Source organism: Conger conger, chromosome 2 (genome assembly GCF_963514075.1).
Source record: "Conger conger chromosome 2, fConCon1.1, whole genome shotgun sequence".
In the NCBI taxonomy this organism is placed as follows: Eukaryota; Metazoa; Chordata; class Actinopteri; order Anguilliformes; family Congridae; genus Conger; species Conger conger.
The window spans coordinates 79,180,437-79,201,004 of record NC_083761.1 but is presented as its reverse complement, the minus strand read 5'-3'; positions in this window follow the sequence as shown (position 1 = coordinate 79,201,004).

The following is a 20,568-nucleotide window of genomic DNA, read 5'->3' as shown; positions in this document are numbered from 1 at the left end:
CCAATGAGAAGCGGAGTGACATGAGCCGACCTGGGCTAACTGGTGATCAGGCAAGCTGCAGCATTCTGGACCAGCTGGAGGGGCTTGATGGCACACACTGGGAGACCGGCTAGGAGGGAGTTGCAGTAATCCAATGAAAAGAAAATATTTTCATATGTAATGTGTGTATTTCATTTGAATTATTTCATTGATTGATATTGTGAAGTGGGTGGCATGGATGGCGCAGTGGGTAGCACTGCCGCCTCACAGCAAGGAGGTCCTGGGTTCGAATCCCCGTCGGCCGGGGCCTCTCTGTGCGGAGTTTGCATGTTCTCCCCGTGTCTGCGTGGGTTTCCTCCCACAGTCCAAAGACATGCAGGTTAGGCGGATTGTGAGTGAATGGTGTGTGTGCCCTGTGATGGACTGGCGACCTGTCCAGGGTGTATTCCTGCCTTTTGCCCAATGTATGCTGGGATAGGCTCCAGCCCCCCTGCGACCCTGTTCAGGATAAGCGGGTTGAGATAATGGATGGATGGATGGATATTGTGAAGTGCAATAATGAATTATTCATTGTTAATAATATATTTTTTATAATTATATATCATTAGAATTAGAATTAGAATTATTTAGTTAATTATAATTCATTCGTGTGCAATAATTCATTATTGATTGTATGCACAACTATTGAATTCCCCTACATAAATACTGATAATAAAAAATACATAATACTTAATGAAATTATGACAATTTCCATTTATTGCTCCTCAACCAGTAACTGAATCCAAGTTAATCAAAATTAAGAGTGACCTCATGGCTAAATTATGACATTACTCAAAGCCTGATAAGATACAATATATAACATGATATAAAAGATAAAAGTGTTATAGCGTTGACTCTATAAGACAGTAACTTTACCAGCAATATGCTATTTACCTGAGGAAGTCGGTCACCGAGATCTCAGACAATGATGAACATTGAAAAGAGCAACCATCCAGGACCAGGAGTGAGGACCCCAGCACACCCTGCGGCCCTCCAGGACCAGGAGTGAGGACCCCACCACACCCTGCGGCTCTCCAGCACCAGGAGTGAGGACCCCAGCACACTCTGCGGCTCTCCAGGACCAGGAGTGAGGACCCCAGCACACCCTGCGGCTCTCCAGGACCAGGAGTGAGGACCCCAGCACACCCTGCGTCTCTCCAGGACCAGGATTGAGGACCCCAGCACACCCTGCGGCTCTCCAGGACCAGGAGTGAGGACCCCAGCACACCCTGCGGCTCTCCAGGACCAGGAGTGAGGACCCCAGCACACCCTGTGACTCTCCAGGACCAGGAGTGAGGACCCCTGCACACCCTGCAAAAATATTTACAAAATCTGAACATGCACATTACAGTTGATGTTTATTTATTCATTTAATTTTTTTTGCCAATATGCATGTACATGTGTGTTGAAGAATGCACAAATCTTTGCTCCTGCATATCTGAAATGCTAACAAAACGAATAATAATAAATAAAATTAATAATTAAAAAGTAAATAATTATAATAAGTCATTCATTAAGAATAATACCAAATTCTGTGCCAAATTTAACTTAATCTTACTGAGTGTAGTCGTTAGAAGCCCAAACATAGGCCACTGCTGCCCCCTACTGTATTAGAACAGAACATTACTGTGAGCAAAACAATAGATAATTTCAGACTTCCTACAGTCTAAAGAGGAACAGCAGCAACAAACACGCTCAAACCAAAACACTGTTTATCCCTCCCCCTTCTCTGTGAACGCGCTGACGTTGAAACACCATTGTCTGTGGCAATTAGAACCAATTTTCAACCTATGAGCTTGAATTATTATTGTACCGCTATACAATGTTTTGGTACAGAGTGCCGGCCCATCAACTGCATATTTTGAAACCTGAATTTAAGGACTATAAACACATGCAGAGGGTGAGTCAACATGTCAGTGGGCCTTTTTCAATGACAGGAAGGGATTTACAACGGTCTTCTAACAATGCTACGCTCTTTGTGGCTTCCGCATGACATTGTGCTCTTTGCCCTCCTCCTGTGTTATTTAGCTGATGCTTTTAAACAAAGTGACTTACAATTGATTAGACTAAATATGCCCCAACAGGGCGGGATTTTTTTACTGGGGTGGCCAAAGGGGGGTCCAAGGGTGGTCTCGAGGCGGCCACCATATCTCCTGGCTTCACACGCATAAAACATTTTTGGGCTTTTCAGTAGACAAAAGCTCTAAGCAAACCACCAAACAAAAACGCATTATGCAAACCCTGGGTTTTATCTTCCAATAAATTGACACAAAGGGTACAATTTTGGGGTCTTTAGTGCGTGATGCGCTAAAACAGGCAGTGTGGCAAAAATGTGGCATGGAATAAGGGCTACGCATATGGAAAATGGAATGGAATGGTCTACACACACAGTAGATTCAGAGCTTTCCATTCCACACACTGAAGAGCCTCAAATTTGTAGCGATTATGACTGATCTAAATTACATAGTATATCATACATTACATCTTATATGGGAATCATAAGAAAATTAGATGGTTATAAAACTAGCCTAATTGTTTGACCATATTTAAGGCCATTAAATTCATGGACTGTGTTCTGCAGAACAAACTACAAGGGGGAGGGCAATCCCTGCCATGGTACACCAAAGAAGAATAACATGAAGTGACTGGATAAGTAACACATGCATCAGAGCTGGTGATTTTGGACAAAGAAAGAATGTGTATCATCATCATGATGTACCTGAGATGTATTACAATAAATGTAATTAACTAAGCCTGTTCAAGAATGTGTGGTCATGGATGTCTAACAAATTAACTTAATATGATTAAAATGATGAATTAAATTAATAAAAATAACACAATGCTGCTTTGTCCAAAATCACATTCTCACCAGCTCTGATGCATGTTACTTATCCAGTCAGTTCATGAATTAGTATTTTTCTGAATTAATACATCCATCCATCCATCCATCCATCCATCATCACCCGCTTATCCGGAGTCGGGTCCATGTTACCGTTGCCCTGTCCCCAGCTTCCCCCGGGATGCGTGAGAAGTTCCTCCGGAGGTGGGAGTTGAAGACCTCGCGAACAGGGGCCTCCGCCAGACCTTCCCAGTTCACCCTCACTACACGTTTGGGTTTACCGGGTCTGTCCGGCAGCCTCCCCGGCCACTTGATCCAACTCACCACCAGGTGGTGATCAGTTGACAGCTCTGCTCCTCTCTTCACCCGAGTGTCCAAGACATACGGCCGCAGGTCTGATGATACGACCACAAAGTCGATCATCGATCTTTGGCCTACGGTGCTCTGGTACCAAGTACACTTATGAGCTACCCACATTGGCGCTCAGCCGGTGGCTTGTGAGTATCCCCACACCCGCCCGGCGCCTCTCACCTTGAGCAACTCCAGAAAAGAGTGCAGCCCCTCTCCAGGAGTTTGGTTCCGGAACCAGTACTGTGCGTGCGTTAAATATTTTAAAACAATAGAGGGGTCAGACACAGGGATGCCACAATGTGACATGAGAAGAGTCATGCTTTTGGAAACTATACGAATGAATTATTGTGTAGAAGCTGTACCTGAGTACTTGCATCAATCAACGTGTAAGGGGATGGGCGGAGAGCCAGGAGCGAACTAAGGGTAATACCAAAAAACAATTACCGGGGACAACGTCCCTCACCCAAAGGCTCACACGAGCACGAAAATAAAAGAGAAACCAAGAACCTGCTTGTGCACACTGCACTAACGAGCTCAGCGCCTTCCTTACCTTTTTCTTTAAACAGAGAAACAAACCCACACCAGCACGATACCTGACTCATTTGGTTACCGAGTCTACCGCGTGCTTTACCAGCTTTGAGCCAGAGCGAACAGTGGACACCAAAGCGTCGACCGACTATCATTGAGTGCTTTAAATACCCTACGGAGGTAGGCTCCCTTGGCACTAATGAGGGTCTGGTGAAAATAATAAAGCCCCCTGGTGACCACCATCGGTACTACCTCCAAACCCTGACACAACGTGTCTAAATACTACCAGCACATAACTCAGGGTACAATAGTATTATGTAAATACACCTTCTTTCAAGCCATCGGTTACATTAGGTACCGTTAAGTTAGCTAACTAACTGGATAAGTTAACTGATTTAGCGAGTAGTACACAAGGGGGCCGGCCATATTTAAAGAAACACAGCATTCAAGTCATTTATTTCTTGTTGAGACTAACGTTCGTGAGCTAATTAGTCACTCGTCTTCAATTTAGTCAGTTAACGTTAGCTAACGTCAGCTAGCTAACTAGTTTGATGTTATTTAATGATGACATTTAAATGATTTCAACCCTAACGTTACCATTCAACATATTAAATATTTCAACCCGTCACACTGACAAGCAGTGGTGTCACCAGGCTTGCGTGGCTTCAGCCGGGAATCTTTTTTGACTAGCGGCGAATCTTTCCGAGTGTTCTCGCTGTGCGTAATAAAAACATAAGTACCGATTTCGTCCACACTGATTGATTGACATTGCGAAGAGCCAATGAGAGTGTTACTGTGGGCGGGCTGTCTGGGACTACTCCAGCCTGTAACGTTTCTCACTATGGTTTCCTTACGATTCAAGCCGACTCAGTTCCGGAAGTTGTGCTGTGTTACATTTTGCATCGGATTTCCAAGTTTAAATTTCCAACTTCCGACTTCCAAATAACTCCAAAACTGTAAATTGTTACCAGATGAAAGGGGTATACATTTACTCTATAGGCCAAAATCTTTATTATTGTATAGTTTATTTAAAATTTTATATGAAATCATGTTCCCAACCATTTCTGCTGTATTTACGGTGTAGTATGGACATGCATTGCAATTGACTTTCAATTGACGAGCATCTCTTTTGCATAGCTGACAACTCCAAAACTATCAATTGTTACCAAATGAAATGGGGTATACTTTTACTCTATAGGCCCATATCTTTAACATTTCACAGTCTTTTCTGTGTTTTTCATAGCTGATAACTCAAAAACTATCAATTGTTACCGAATGAAAGGGCGTATACATTTACTATATGCACAACAATTGCTGGGAACATGATTTCACAGAAAATCATAATGAAAGATATGGGTCTATAGAGTAAAGGTATACCCCCTTTCATTTGGTAACAATTTATAGTTTGCGAATGAGCTGCTCGTGAATTGAAAGTGAATAGCAATGCATGCCCGTACCACATTGTAAATACAGCAACAATTGCTGGGAACATCATTTCACAGAAATGTTATGTTATGATAAAGACATGGGTCTATAGGGTAAATGTATACCCCTTTCATTTGGTAACAATTTATAGTTTTTTGAGTTATCAGCTGTGCAAATGACCTGGGAGGCAACTGTCAGCCCATAGCAACGTATGCCCCCCAAATCACGCATGCACGCACGCACACGCACACACACACACACACACACACACACACACACAGGAAACATAGCAACAATTGCTGGGAACATGATTTCACAGGAAAGACTGTGGTTTTTTTTCATTGTAAAATGGACGCCATCACCAGAATGCGGTCACATAGAAAGCAGAGAAGGGCTGAGGGCCAGACTCACACAGAAGCTACATATAGACACTGACGCTGACACACCAGAAGAGATACCAACAGACGAGTCCTGGTGAGCTGCAAGAACCCACAGATGCATAATGGAGGGACACATCTATGCAAACAATTCAGGTACAGCTTCTACACCTGAGATGTGTGTTAATACTGCTTGAAATGCTTGACGGAAGACTAATGATGACTATGCCAGGGCCAGATTCAAGGTCAATTCAATTCTGTCCCCAAATTAACATTTGGGTTGGTGAAAATGTGTTAAAGTTAAAGACATTGTGACAATAGCAAAGTAAAGTAAAGCAAATACTATTTTTTTCACCTAACTTCACAACAGGTTTATGCCACATGGCATTAAATACTGCAAGTACAGAGGTTTGGATATTGCTGTAGTCTGTATGATCATTATTGAGTTAGCATCATTGGGCTGTATTATGAGTGGAGCTGGCCTGTTTTCAGTTCAGTGTGCAATTCCAAGTGGATCACATATGTTGAAGGTGAGGATACCTGCATCATAACTGTATGGGGCTTGTAGAGAATCAACTTAGCCTGGGTTTAAATGAACAGTGTTTGGATGGGTGAAGATCTGTGTTTTAAGTCTGTGTGGTAAGTGTATCAATATTTCTGTAGTGAGGAGTAAACATCCTGAGATGGGTGCGTGGGGGGGGGTTGGACCCAAAATGCTCAGACAAAAGGGGTGTAATAAAGTCCCATCAATGCTCATACACGTAAAATCCAGCCAAAACCAGAGTACAGTACCGAGGGAGAAGGCAGTCTCATAATCGGTACACCATAGAAAAAGTCCAGTAGCCAGGAAAGCTGTCAGCGGGGCAGAAGTACAGGCAGACGGTAGGCAGGCTCAGGGTCGATGACAGTGCAAGAGTCAAGACCGAAATCTGCTCCATGGGGCAAAAGCACAAAGACAGCAGGCAAAGTTGTGGTACAATCACGCAATGGTCAACAAATCAGAAGTAAATAATCTTTGGTCAATAAACAGGCTTGGCTCATAACAAGCAGCCAATGGCTTGACAAACCCGCTAAAGCAGTGCACTGACAAACAGGAGACAACAATTTCACAAAGACATGACATGGAACTGAGCTTATATGCAGGTGTAGACAGGTGCAGACAATTAGATTGAGAGCAGCATGAGAATGGAAATCCGGTGTGGAGGATTGACAAGATAACGAGATAATTAGTAATCGTTAGTAATAAACCTATCCTGCCCTAGCGTTAGTAAATTAGTAAATGACATACACAAGAAACATAAGGTAACATGAACACATGGTTAGAATGTTAGTATTACCCAATCCTGATCTAGCATTAGTAGATTAGTAAGAAGACAAGGAAAATTGAAACAATTAGGGAAGCGTGAGTGACAGAAAGGAGGAGAGAGAAAGCCTGAGTGCACGGTTTGCAGAAAGACACGAAAAAGTGTATGCTAATCAATGAACAGAACAACATAACATGAAACAAACATAAATCGTGACATAATAAGTTTGCAAAACGTGACATGAAAAGACTAACGATTAAATCGTAACAACTAAACATGAAACGTAAGATGACATGAAAATTTACTGTAACAAGAAATAAAGCATAACAACATGGTAAGACTAGACTCACATAATATGTGACATGACAATAATGTAACTAAGACAATAACTAAACATGAAACATGACGTGATAAGTGTGGTAAGTGTAGGTTACATTACATTACATGAATGGCATTGAGCGACATACAACAAAGGTTGTGTGAAAATGCATAGGGTAGGCCTGGAGTTGAACAGAAAATGTTATTAATTTAATTTAATTTTTATTTTATTGTTTATTTGAGTAGGGACAATACCAAGAGACATAACATCATTACTGCCAGTTTACACCAGGTCCAGGTAGCTGATGTTCTGCATACAGAGATTATAGCTATTGCTAGTTTCCAACTCCTGTCCCTAGTTAGGCTTTTTTTAAATAAAAAGAAAGGAAAAAGATTTAAGTGTTCAGTTATATCCACGTACTCATACAAAAAACAGCAACATGAAGACATGATGTTGTTTCAGCTGAGGAGTATCATTTAGCGACGCTCCCCAGTGACCAGGAGAAGTGGTATGACCAGGAACGACAAGCTGGAAGACAGACCCCCCAGAGAGGAGGTAACTGTACAATTGCCTGGACCTGACATTCCTGTGTATGAGACTATATCTATGAAATGTCTGTTTTAACTGCATCTGTTGGAAAATAAATAAATAAATCCTAAAACAAATAATAAATCCTAAAACAAATAATAATCCTAATAGACACAAGGGGAACTGGAACATGACAGTGTGAAAGTGTGAAAGATCAGTGGGTTTCACACTAAAAAAAACTTGTTAGAAACTAAAGTGTCCCTTTAGTTTAGTCTTGATTTACGAGCCATCTGGATCACACTTTTACAGAAAAAACCTCTTTAAAATCCTGCTTACAGTCATCCATGCTTGCAGCACACAAAATACGCTTGGACTTTAAATGCATGTTTACAATCACAGGCTACAATAGCCAATAGCCTACAATAAAAAGTGTAGGAGCTTCATCGTTAATTATTTTTCATGGGCACTGAAAGTAAATATTGTAGAAATATAAAATATGTCCCCCTTCTGAAACAGCTGTTCCAGTTTGTACAGTATCCAGCTAACTCAGTAATCTTGCTTCTTGATACCCCTTGCATGCGAAATAAGGAAAATGGAAATGAAACAGAACGCAAAATGTAAATGGCGGATTAAATGGGCTAACGGCTCCAGTTGTGACGGTCCAGACGCAGACCAGGAGTATGTAAAAACATTGGGTCTCATTCATGAAACGTTAGTAAATCTATGTGCAGATTTGCACATAAATGTCCACGCTACTAAAAACCTACTCCGGATTCATGAACTCCGCGGGAAACGCGTGTGTATGATCATGAATGCCAATCCATTGTAAAGTGAAAGCGCGCTCCCGGCAATCAGCAATTAGCATAAATCTCCGCCCATGAATAGACAATGATTACCATATAAGGAGGTGTAGACGCATCCAGTCGACCTATCAGTCATCATGGCGCAAACAAGGAAAGAGAGAGAAAGAAAAAAAAACTTTTCCGAAGCGGAGATCGAAATCATCTTGGGTGAAGTGGAGTCAAGAAAAAATATTTTCTTTTCTTCTATCAGTAGTGGTGTTGTGACAGGGACAGGCAAAGCGAAGACCTGGAAGGAGGTGACAGATGCTGTTAATGTTGCTTCTGTAGACAATAGAACCATATCCGAGGTTAAACGTAAATGGCAGGGGAAGGCCCTGTTTAATGGCCACATTGTGCAGGACACAGCAGGCTAATATTATTTTGCACACCTTCCCGGGTGCATAAAGAAGCGTACCACCTTTATTGTCCAGGCAGATCCATCTTGCCTTCAAGACCCCGTTTGTGCGCTCCACAACGGCCTGAGTAGCAGCGTGTGCCTCATTGTATGCCAGCTCCTGTGGTGTCTGCGGGTTGGTCAGTGGGGTCATAAGCCACGGCGTCAGTGGGTAACCCCTATCCCCTATGGATATAGAAGGGTAAGTCCATATATAAAACACACATGCAATTGTATAGGCAGGCTATATTCTTACCAATGAGCCAGCCGTTCCTCACAGCTCCATCCTCCAAACGCATGCCAACTGCGCTATTACGCAGGATAAATGCATCATGCGTCCCACCAGGCCACCGTGCCACAACGTTTAACAGCATACACTTTGCATCACAGATCGGTTGCACATTAACGGAATTAAAGTTTTTCCGGTTTATGTAAGCAAATGCATCACAAAGAATGTGTAATCTATTGAGTTGATTTACATAGATAATTCACAATCATGAACCTAATATGGATCTTAAACCTGCTAATTGCCAACTAATTTAACTAAATGTGTTATATTTTTAATTGTTTGTCATGTTCATATCACGTGTTTCAAAGGCATCTGCGTATTGTTTACATAACAGAGCGCAATATGAATTAAAATGTAAATTTCCAATAGTGACAAGCATTATTTATGTGCATTCTTGAATTTACACAAGCACTACGCATGGTCAGCAGCAGGTGTAGATATTGTTAGTAGCTACGAAAAGATCGGAGCTACTAAAATATTGATGAATGCCAAAAACCCGTAAATTTCCCTCTACTCACATTTTACACACAAATTCGTTCTGCTCACGTTTCATGAATGAGACCCATTGTCTTTATTCAGTCCAAATCAAGCCAGGTAATCAGAGAATCAACAATGGCAGAATCGAGATGCAAAAAAACAAAGCAGAGGTCAAAAATCTGTGAAGTCAGGGCTGAGGTACAAAAAGGGCTAGCCAAAAACAGAGTCGATGAAGGCAAAACAACCAATAACCATAATCAATTTAAGTGTTCAGTTATATCCACGTACTCATACAAAAAACAGCAACATGAAGACATGATGTTGTTTCAGCTGAGGAGTATCATTTAGCGACGCTCCCCAGTGACCAGGAGAAGTGGTATGACCAGGAACGACAAGCTGGAAGACAGACCCCCCAGAGAGGAGGTAACTGTACAATTGCCTGGACCTGACATTCCTGTGTATGAGACTATATCTATGAAATGTCTGTTTTAACTGCATCTGTTGGAAAATAAATAAATAAATCCTAAAACAAATAATAAATCCTAAAACAAATAATAATCCTAATAGACACAAGGGGAACTGGAACATGACAGTGTGAAAGTGTGAAAGATCAGTGGGTTTCACACTAAAAAAAACTTGTTAGAAACTAAAGTGTCCCTTTAGTTTAGTCTTGATTTACGAGCCATCTGGATCACACTTTTACAGAAAAAACCTCTTTAAAATCCTGCTTACAGTCATCCATGCTTGCAGCACACAAAATACGCTTGGACTTTAAATGCATGTTTACAATCACAGGCTACAATAGCCAATAGCCTACAATAAAAAGTGTAGGAGCTTCATCGTTAATTATTTTTCATGGGCACTGAAAGTAAATATTGTAGAAATATAAAATATGTCCCCCTTCTGAAACAGCTGTTCCAGTTTGTACAGTATCCAGCTAACTCAGTAATCTTGCTTCTTGATACCCCCTGCATGCGAAATAAGGAAAATGGAAATGAAACAGAACGCAAAATGTAAATGGCGGATTAAATGGGCTAACGGCTCCAGTTGTGACGGTCCAGACGCAGACCAGGAGTATGTAAAAACATTGTCTTTATTCAGTCCAAATCAAGCCAGGTAATCAGAGAATCAACAATGGCAGAATCGAGATGCAAAAAAACAAAGCAGAGGTCAAAAATCTGTGAAGTCAGGGCTGAGGTACAAAAAGGGCTAGCCAAAAACAGAGTCGATGAAGGCAAAACAACCAATAACCATAATCAATGGCAAAGGGTGTCATTCACAAATCTCAAATGATCATGCTTACTATGAATCGGCAACTGAAAATTGATCAATGTTCTGACAAAGTATAAAGCAGACACTAGGGTTTAAATACATGAGGGAAGGTAACAAACTAGGTGGGGCATGGGAGAGAGGTGGGCTAACAGACAACAGACAACAGGTGGGACAACAGGTGGGAAACATAATAGGGTATGGATACAATAACAAGGGGGAAACTAAATGCGGAAACCCGCCTAGACATAGCTTAGAAAAACAACGGGGAATGATTATTTCAGTGTCATTGTCAATTAATATCTGCATTTCTCTTACTTTGTTTCCATAATATTTGTAGTAATATTATACACTACTGTCATAATATTTATTGGAACCCCCAAGGGAATCCCATTCCATTTTATTTTGGCTATGTCATGTTCAGGCTGGTAAACAAGAGCTACAGAAAGAGTTAGCAAGAGAATGACCATTGCTCAAGAACCTTGCAATCGTTAATGTGTGAAAAAGTATTCACCCCATTTCCTTTATGTTTGCTTGTTTGTCACACTGAATTGTTTCTGATCTTACGATCCAACATGATCAGGAAACCCATTGCAGTTCAGTAAACATTTAGATGAGTGATCTGCATACTTTTAAATAACTTTGCTTTGCCTAACTAGGTCAGAGGAGACCACATTGCCATCTCTACTTCCTTGTCACCATCTGTGTGGTGCTGCAGATTGCTGGGCTGTGTGCATGGATATGCATGTGTGAGTCATAGCACAAATATATATTATTTATTTTTATTTAGAAAGAGATGTTGTGTTTTCAGCTATTCACAGGCATGTTTATTTTTTTCTTTCATTTTCTGTGTGTGTGTGTGTGTCATCTATAGACTCACAAATCAATGCTGGGATACAGGATCTTGATGCCAAAGTCTCGGCATTAAACGTGAAAGGTAAAAAACAATTATGAGTGTGTTTGTTTTCTGCACCTCTGTTGTCACTGGCCTGTGCTAAGCAAATCTCTGATACACTAAGGTTCAGTTACACTGTCAGTTGCTTGTCAGTAATTAATGGAGGAACAAAATCAGTGACCAACTAGTGAGGGATAAAATAATCTTCAAGCAAGGAGACATTTTCCTCAAGAGAAATTTATCTGACTTCCAAGCTTCCGTCAGTCTTGTAGGAGAATGTATTGAATAGAAGTTAAGATTCTTCCGAATATTCATCACTTGAGATTGTTGTATATTCATGATCATCTTTTTATATAGAGTATACAGTGTGGGAAAAAAGTATTTGCCCCCTTCTTGACTTCCTCTATCTGCCTCTGCATATTCGTCACACTGAATTTTTCTTTTGAAAAATGTAATATTAGAAAAAAGGAACTGAGTAAACACAAAACACATTTAAAAAAAAATATATATTTTTTTTAAAGATTTCATTAATTTAATGAAAAATGTTATCAAACACCCAAATCACCTTGTGAAAAAGACATTGCCCCCTTAAACATGATAACTGGTTGAACCACCTTTGTCTTCAATAATTGCAACCAATCAATTGAAATGAATAATCACAAAAACTAACTTGGCAAACTAGCAATTTGATGGGACTCATGTTCTGTCTCTCAGGTTGCTTATGCAGTTTCACACCCCTGTCTTTACATTACATTACAAGGTATTTAGCAGACGCTCTTATCCAGAGCGATGTACAATGAAATGCAGATCGAACACAGGAACAAGAGTGAAGAGGACAGTACGGTACGAGTCCGAGCGTGACCATACAGATACAATCGGAACCCTTCAAGAATACATCAACTTACGAACTAGCATCCCATGGTTGGCAGCTAGAATACCCAGAGTATAACAATACTATAGCTCAAACAAAATAACACGACAATATCTATATATAACTAACCATTATAGTCGATGGCATATACAAGCCTAATCATGGTGGTGAGGTAGGGAGGGAAAGGTGCAGCCTGAAGAGACTAGGTCATAGGAGACCACATTGCCATCTCTACTTCTTTGTCACCATCTGTGTGGTGCTGCAGATTGCTGGGCTGTGTGCATGGATATGCATGTGTGAGTCATAGCACAAATATATATTATTTATTTTTATTAAGAAAGAGATGTTGTGTTTTTAGCTATTCATATGCATGTTTATGTCACGTTTCAGGTCTGTCTTGCCATATTTTATGTTTATTCATTTTGTCTTAGTCACGTATTGTCTTATCATGTATTATGTTAGTCTAGGTTGGTCATGTTGTTTAGTTTATTTCTCGTTACGATTTATTTTCTCGTCATGTCTCGTTATGTTTCGTTACGATTATATTACCTTGTTATGTTGAGTGGTTATCGTCTTAGTTTCGTTTTGTGTTATGTTTTGATTTATGTTTATTGTTACGTAGACTGGTTGCTGTTTAAACATACACATGTCTTTCCACAAACCTTGTGTTCCGCCTTTTCTCTCTCTCTTTCTGTCATTCACATCCTAATTGTTTCCATTTGTCTATTTATTAAAACTACTAACGCTAGATCAGGATTGAGTAGAACTAACAAACTAATTATGTGTTCATGTTACCTTACGTTTCTCGTGCATGTCATTTACTAATTTACTAATGCTAGGGCAGGATAGGTTTATTACTAACGATGACTAATTACCTTGTTAAACTTGTCATCTATCGCACCTGTTTTTCATTTCCTTGCTGCGCTCTAAACTAATTGTCTACGCCTGTCTACACCCGCATTTATAGCCCAGTCGCACTACGGTTCTTCGCGAAATTGTCTGCCTCTTGTTTACAACGCAACGCTTGAGCTTTATTTTCTGATTGAGTCACGTTACGAGCCAAGCCTGTTTTACCGACCAGTGTTTATTGATTTCAGTTTCGTTGACCATCGTTTGTTTTTTGACCACGTCTTCGCCTACCGTTTTTGTATCTTTGCCTCGCTGATTGTTTCATGGTTTCGACTTCCGCATCGCCCTTGACTATGACTCTGCCTGCCGTCCGCCTGTACTTCTGCCCCGCTACCGGACCTTCCTGCACGTCTACCGACTACGAGTTTGCCTCTTCCCTCGGCACCATGCTTTTTTTTTTTTTTTGTGTTTGTTTGGCTGGATCTCCGTGTATGGACTTTGCTTGTTTTGACTAGGCTCCTGGAATTCGTCCCGAATAAAGCCCTGACGGGACCATCTAACCATTGTTTCTGAGTTGTGCATTTTGGGTCCAACTCCCACGCACCCGTCTCAGTTTATTTTTTTTCTTTCATTTTGTGTGCGTGTCATCTATAGACTCTCAAATCAATGCTGGGATACAGGATCTTGATGCCAAAGTCTCGGCATTAAACGTGAAAGGTAATAAACAATTATTAGTGTGTTTGTTTTCTGCACCTCTTTTGCCACAGGCCTGTGCTAAGCAAATCTCTTATACACTAAGGTTCAGTTACACTGTCAGTTGCTTGTCAGTCATTAATGGAGGAACAAAATCAGTGACCAACTAGTGAGGGATAAAATAATCCGCAAGGAGACATATTTTCCTCAAGAGAAATTTATCTGGCTTCCATCAGTCTACGTTGAATAGAAGTTAAGATTCTTTGAAATATTCACTTGAGATTGTTGTATATTCATGATAATCTTTATATATACAGTATACAGTGCTGGAAAAAAGTATATTTAATGAAAAATGTTATCAAACACCCAAATCACCTTGTGAAAAAGACATTGCCCCCTTAAACATAACTGGTTGAACCACCTTTGTCTTCAATAATTGCAATCTGGGGCGGGACTGGCGGTGCCAGTTGGAGTTTGTACGCCGGTGATAAGAACTACTGAGCATATACAAGGCTAAGCATGGTGGCGAGGTAGGGAGGGAAAGGTGCAGCCTGAAGAGATGAGTCTTCAGTCTGTGTTTGAAAGTGGTCAGAGACTGCCGTTCTGACATCCTCAGGGTGGTCATTGTTGTCTTTAATCTTTTCTCTTTTGACTCCTTATCGCTCTTTGCCAGTACCTATATTGTTTGTGGCGATTTCAGGCTGGAAGCGGTTTGGCTGCAAAGCCTACTACCTTTCCAAGAATACTAGCACCTGGGAGATGGCAAGAGAGCAGTGTATAGCCATGGGTGCTACTCTTGCTATGGTGAAAACAGAGGAAGAGATGGTGAGACATTCTCTGTTTGGTGTTTTAATGCTGTATAGTGTACATTTATACTTTCTTTCCCATCCAAAATCTAATCTGACGCTAACATTTTACATTTACATTTTACGTAGTGAGGGAACCATAAGGCGACCAGAGCTGGCAGACCGGAGTTGTCTAGCTGGGGAGTAGGGAGTGATCAAGGATTGTATGTAAGGTCGGGCAGTCCCCTTAGCAGCCTGAAATGCCAACACTAGCTGCATTAATCTTCGAGTGAAAGAAGGAAGATAAACAGCGATAAACAGTTTGCACGGCAAAGTAACAGAAACCGTTTGAAATTCAAAAGAGGAGAAAGCGAAGGATGAGAAGACACTAGATCTCCATGAGGATGAGATTAGGAGACCTGTGCCACCTCCTCTGCCAGAGGTTCTGGGTGTGTGGGGAAAAAGAGAAGGCGGAGGAAAGGGAGGGAACTAGGGAGGACAAGAGGAATCTTACACAGTGAAATGAGGGCAGGCAGGCAGCAAAAAAAATAAAAAAATAAAATAAATATCATCAGGCTCTCAGACAGCCTTGATGGACACCCGTAGATAGACACCCTCGACTTTGTACACCTGCGACTTCAAACGCCGAGGCTGCCGCTGGTGCGCTACACAACGGCTTAAATAACAAGCTGACGCTGAATACAGAAAATGCTACCAACCCACTGCAGAAGAGTAATGCACACTGAAGTGACTTCAGCTGTGCCAGTAATTATACCCTGAGCAGGGTGCAAACTATTGGCTCCCCCTTCAACAAAAGCTGTGACCTGCCAGCCAGTGAAAACAATAGCCTAACTTAATAGCCTAGCTCACCTGAGATAAACAAACACACAGCCCAGTTTCAATGTAATCTAAATAAACACCATTTGCACTAACTAAAAAGCAAACAAACAAATAAACAGGAGAACAACACTACAATGACAACTAAACTAAAAAACAGCACAAACAAATTATACTTAACTAATCCAGGAGAAAATGCTACCAACCCACTGCAAAAGAGTAACAGAACCTGCTCCTGCTGGAGTAATACTGCCAGGCCAACTGGGCATTTAATTCTTGAAAATATATGGGGAGACAGTTCCCTTTCAAATTAAAATGGATTAACCAATGTCTGTGTCATGAACAGCAGCTTGTAAGGTAGTTATGCTCACAATGAACAAAAAAAAAACCTCCAGTAAGTTGTTAGAAAAGTTAACAGAAGCCACCGTGCTTGCAGAAGAAACATTGTTGGCCTTGGCGGACATATTTTTATGGCGCTCACCAGCACATACATTATGAGGATTTTTGTGCTTTCTGCCTTCAGGAATTCCTTGCAAATGCAACTGCTCAACCATACTGGGTGGGACTGAATGACATCGGCACTGAGGGAAACTGGAAGTGGTTGGATGGCACCTCTCCTGCCAGTGGGTGAGCACTGACCCAGCCTACCTCCCAATCTCACTGAAAGACTACTGACCAGCACAGACCCCCTAATTGACCACGTGCAGATTTTGAATTAGAAATCAGCCTTAGTGCTGATTACACTAGGATGGGCGTCAGATCAGTTTGGTTATTTAACGGTGATCATGCTTTTATTTTATATCCCAGGATGTGGACTCCAGGGGAGCCAAACAGTGTTGGTGAGGAAGACTGTGGAGAGGTAATGAAGAAGCTGAATGACGCGTCATGCAGGAAAGAGCGACACTGGATCTGTGAAAAGAGTTTAGTGATATAGGACACCCAGTGTGCATGCCACATGTCACTGTATGAAATGCAAAAAAATTTTTTACAGGTAAACTTTTAATATAATTTTTAAAGAAAATACTATTCTCGCATAGTCAAAGGTCTCCCAAAGCCACAAATATGTTTTTCCACAGGTTATTGTATTCCTGAATTGTGATCTACCCTGTGTAGGCATAGACAGAATCGCAAGCAATGGCAACATTTATTGGCAAAGAGCAGTTGAAGACAAACTTGATCTATTTGACAGATATTGATGATGTGTGCATTTACACTCACTGACCACTTAATTAGGTACACCTGCTCGTTAATACAAACAACCTGCTCCAAACAGCAACAACAATTGTGCGGCTGCAACTCAATACATAATGCATGCAGACATGGTGAAGAGGTTTCGGATGGGCATTAGGATGAGCAAGATCCATGGTCTAAGCACTTTTGACTGTAGAAGGATTGTCGGCGCCAGTGGGGGTGGTTTGAGTATCTCACAAACTGCTGATCTCCTGGGATGTACAAGCAAAAGAGACTTTGCAGTTTACAGGGCATAGTGTGAAAAACTGAAAAAATCCATTCAGCGGCAGTTTTGTGGTGAAAAAAACATGTTGTTAATGAGGAGAATAGCCAGACAGGAAGGATAAATGACCATACGCTACGACTGTGGCATGCACACTTTGACCTTGGAAGTGGATAGGCTGCAACAGCAGGATCAATAAAATGTTTTTGGTTGAATTTTGTATTATTAAATAAATTAGTGCAAATAAATGTGAAGCAATATTAGCAGTTAAAATCTTTTCCCCTGAGAAACTGTATTAAAGAATATAATTTTCCCATTTTTGTGTGCCTATAAATGAGCATCATTGCCTATGCCTTTTCTTTATTCAGCCTCCTTTGCTTGTCTTAATGAGGGTGGGGATGCTTTTGAAGTGCACTGCACACAACTGCCAAGTTATTGTCCTTACTTGACGTGTCTGTAAGTGAAATTATCTAATGCAAGTAAGAATTTCTTGAATTCTTAAAGCCATTCAGTTGTCATGTTTTTTTTTCTCACCTCATGACTGAAGCTAACCAGGAACTAGAGACCTGTCCAAAATGCTATGTGGATATATAGACAAGATCACAGCCTACACATCATTGTATGAGAGCATAAGAGAGTGAGTCAAATTCTGAAGTTTCCACATAACCCAGATCTGCTGCTTTCCAGAAATGTGACTTGCACATTTAAAGAGAATGCTCATATATCCTGGTGACAACCATATTTCAAAAATGTTTATCTGTCCCATTAAACGTGAAAGCATTTTGTGCATCCTGCATTTGCAATGACAACACAACTGATTTGTGAGATTTGTGAAAATATTGGGACATTTGAGAATTCCTCCAGAAAGAATCTTTATTAGAACTTTTCACAGTTAGCACCGAAATCACCACGCCGAGGTTCCTTGCACTGGGTGATGGCGAAAAACGAAAACGAAACAGGCACGTGGCCTTTCATTGTTTGTTATTGCTTCTTATGCTGATGTTGCTTTAGCACTCTCGTGTGTCTAATCTCTAGATGAGGGGTGTCAAACTGAATCCCCAGGGGGCCGCAGTGTCTGCAGGTTTTTGTGGTTTCCTTTCAATCAGCTGCCAATTAAAGCCAATTAAGGCCTTGAGAACAAGGCGTGTGGATACTTTAACCAATCAATTACTTGAATGAACCCAGAACACCCCAAAAACCAGCAGACACTACGGCCCTCCAGGACTGGAGTTTGACACCTGTGCTCTAGATGGTCTGCTCTTCTTCATGAAACATGTGCGGTTGTCATTTGTGGTTGATTGCATTACTGTCACCTTCCTGTCAGCTTTCACCAGTCTGGCCATTCTGCTCTCACGTCTCTTATTAACGCGTTTTCGCCCATAGAGCTGCTGCACACTGGATGTTTTTTGTTTTTCGCACCATTCTCTGCAACCTCTTGACCATGTCTGCCTGTGTTTATGCATTTAGCTGCTGCCACATGATTGGCTGATTCAATTTGGTGGTGTACCTAATAAAGTGCAAGCGTAGGAGACATAATATGTGGTCTGTTTTAATATTTCTTTTTGCTGTGGAAGAAGTATTATTCATTAAGACTGCAGTATAGGGCCTTTGTCTCTAGATGTCAGTGTAGCTCCAAAGAACAAGAAGCCGGTCCTGAAAGATCAAATTGCTCTTCTTAAAATGCTCTGGCTCACTGTCACTGTATTGAGGCACTACAATACTTACGTAAAAAATAGCCTCCAGGTAATTAACATTCGGCTACCTGGCCTGCTGTATAAACTCACTTTATTTTATAAGCAACATAGATTGAGCAGTTTCAGGTTGTGCTCAAGTACCTATATTCAAGTTATGGGAGTTCCTTATAAAATGAAAATACATGGTTTATTTTCAAAATACATTGAAAATACAACATACATTCCTGGTGTCTTTTTGGAAAGTTGGAAGGCTTGAAGTGGCAGTACAGTGTACAGAAATGTGGAAAACTACTGATAAATTTCACATTATGTGTAGTGGTGGAGGCTTTTCTGTAAAATTCTGTTAAATATAGTATGTTTCCTGCATTACTGTCTGAAAAATAATTTGCACTGAATTGCTGTGAGCCCCCCAGTAGTACGGTGCAGTGCAGTTCTTGGGGACCAACTCCAGTTCTGAGGCCTGTGCCTTGGTCAAGGGCCTAACTTGATGTACAGGACTTATGTTTTTTTGGTTTGGGAGGAAGTAAGAGTGAGTGCCTGGAATGAAACCCACTCAAACGTATTAAGAAACTTGAAAACTCCTCACAGAGAAGACTCTACAGGGTGGCCTAGTGGTTAAACTAGACATTACATTACATAATTGGCATTTGGAAGACGCTCTTATCCAGAGCGACGTACAGTTAATTAAACTAAGCAGGAGACAATCCTCCCCTGGAGCAATGCAGGGTTAAGGGCCTTGCTCAAGGGGATCAACATCTGTGCGGATCTTATTGTGGCTACACCGGGATTAGAACCACCGACCTTGCGTGTCCATGCCCATGCCTCGACACATCCTGGAGGTCCCACTGCATCAGCCTGCCTCTCTAAAACTGCTCACTACACTTTCCCTCATTTGGAGTTCCTGCTTTTCTCGCCATTTTTTCTTTAACCGACTGGTTGAAACCATTTGAATTGTTGTAATAGATTTCTTACGACATATATGTTTAATCCATCCTACCATTGCACCTTGCCTTCCAGCTGAGGATAGGCTCCCCGTAAGCTTTTTCTCATTGGGGAGTTTTTTCTCACCACTGTTTGAGGCTGTTTTTCACTGGTAAGTTTTTACCACATGTACGTGCTATTTTGGGGCACAAGCATGGTGTTTGTGCTTTCCCTTTTTGCTCTTCTGTTACTCTGTAAATTGTCTTTGTGACAGACCTTTGCGTTATACAAATCAAATTGAAAAACAATTAAATAAGATGAAGATTCCCATATTTTGAACATACAATGCAGCTCAGTACCTGTATTTTTACAGCCTTTTTTACAGTTTACAGGGCATTTGCATCTGGGATAGCTTGTCAGTCACCGCTAAGTACGTGAGAATGGGAGTAATGCCACTTTCAACACATCATCCATACCTTGGGCCTCTCTGTGTAGAGTTTGCATGTTCTCCCCATTTTCGTGTTGGTTTCCTCCAGGTACTCCGGTTGCCTCCCACAGTCCAAAGACATGCAGGTTAGGCTGATTGGAGAGTCTAAATTGCCTGTGGGTA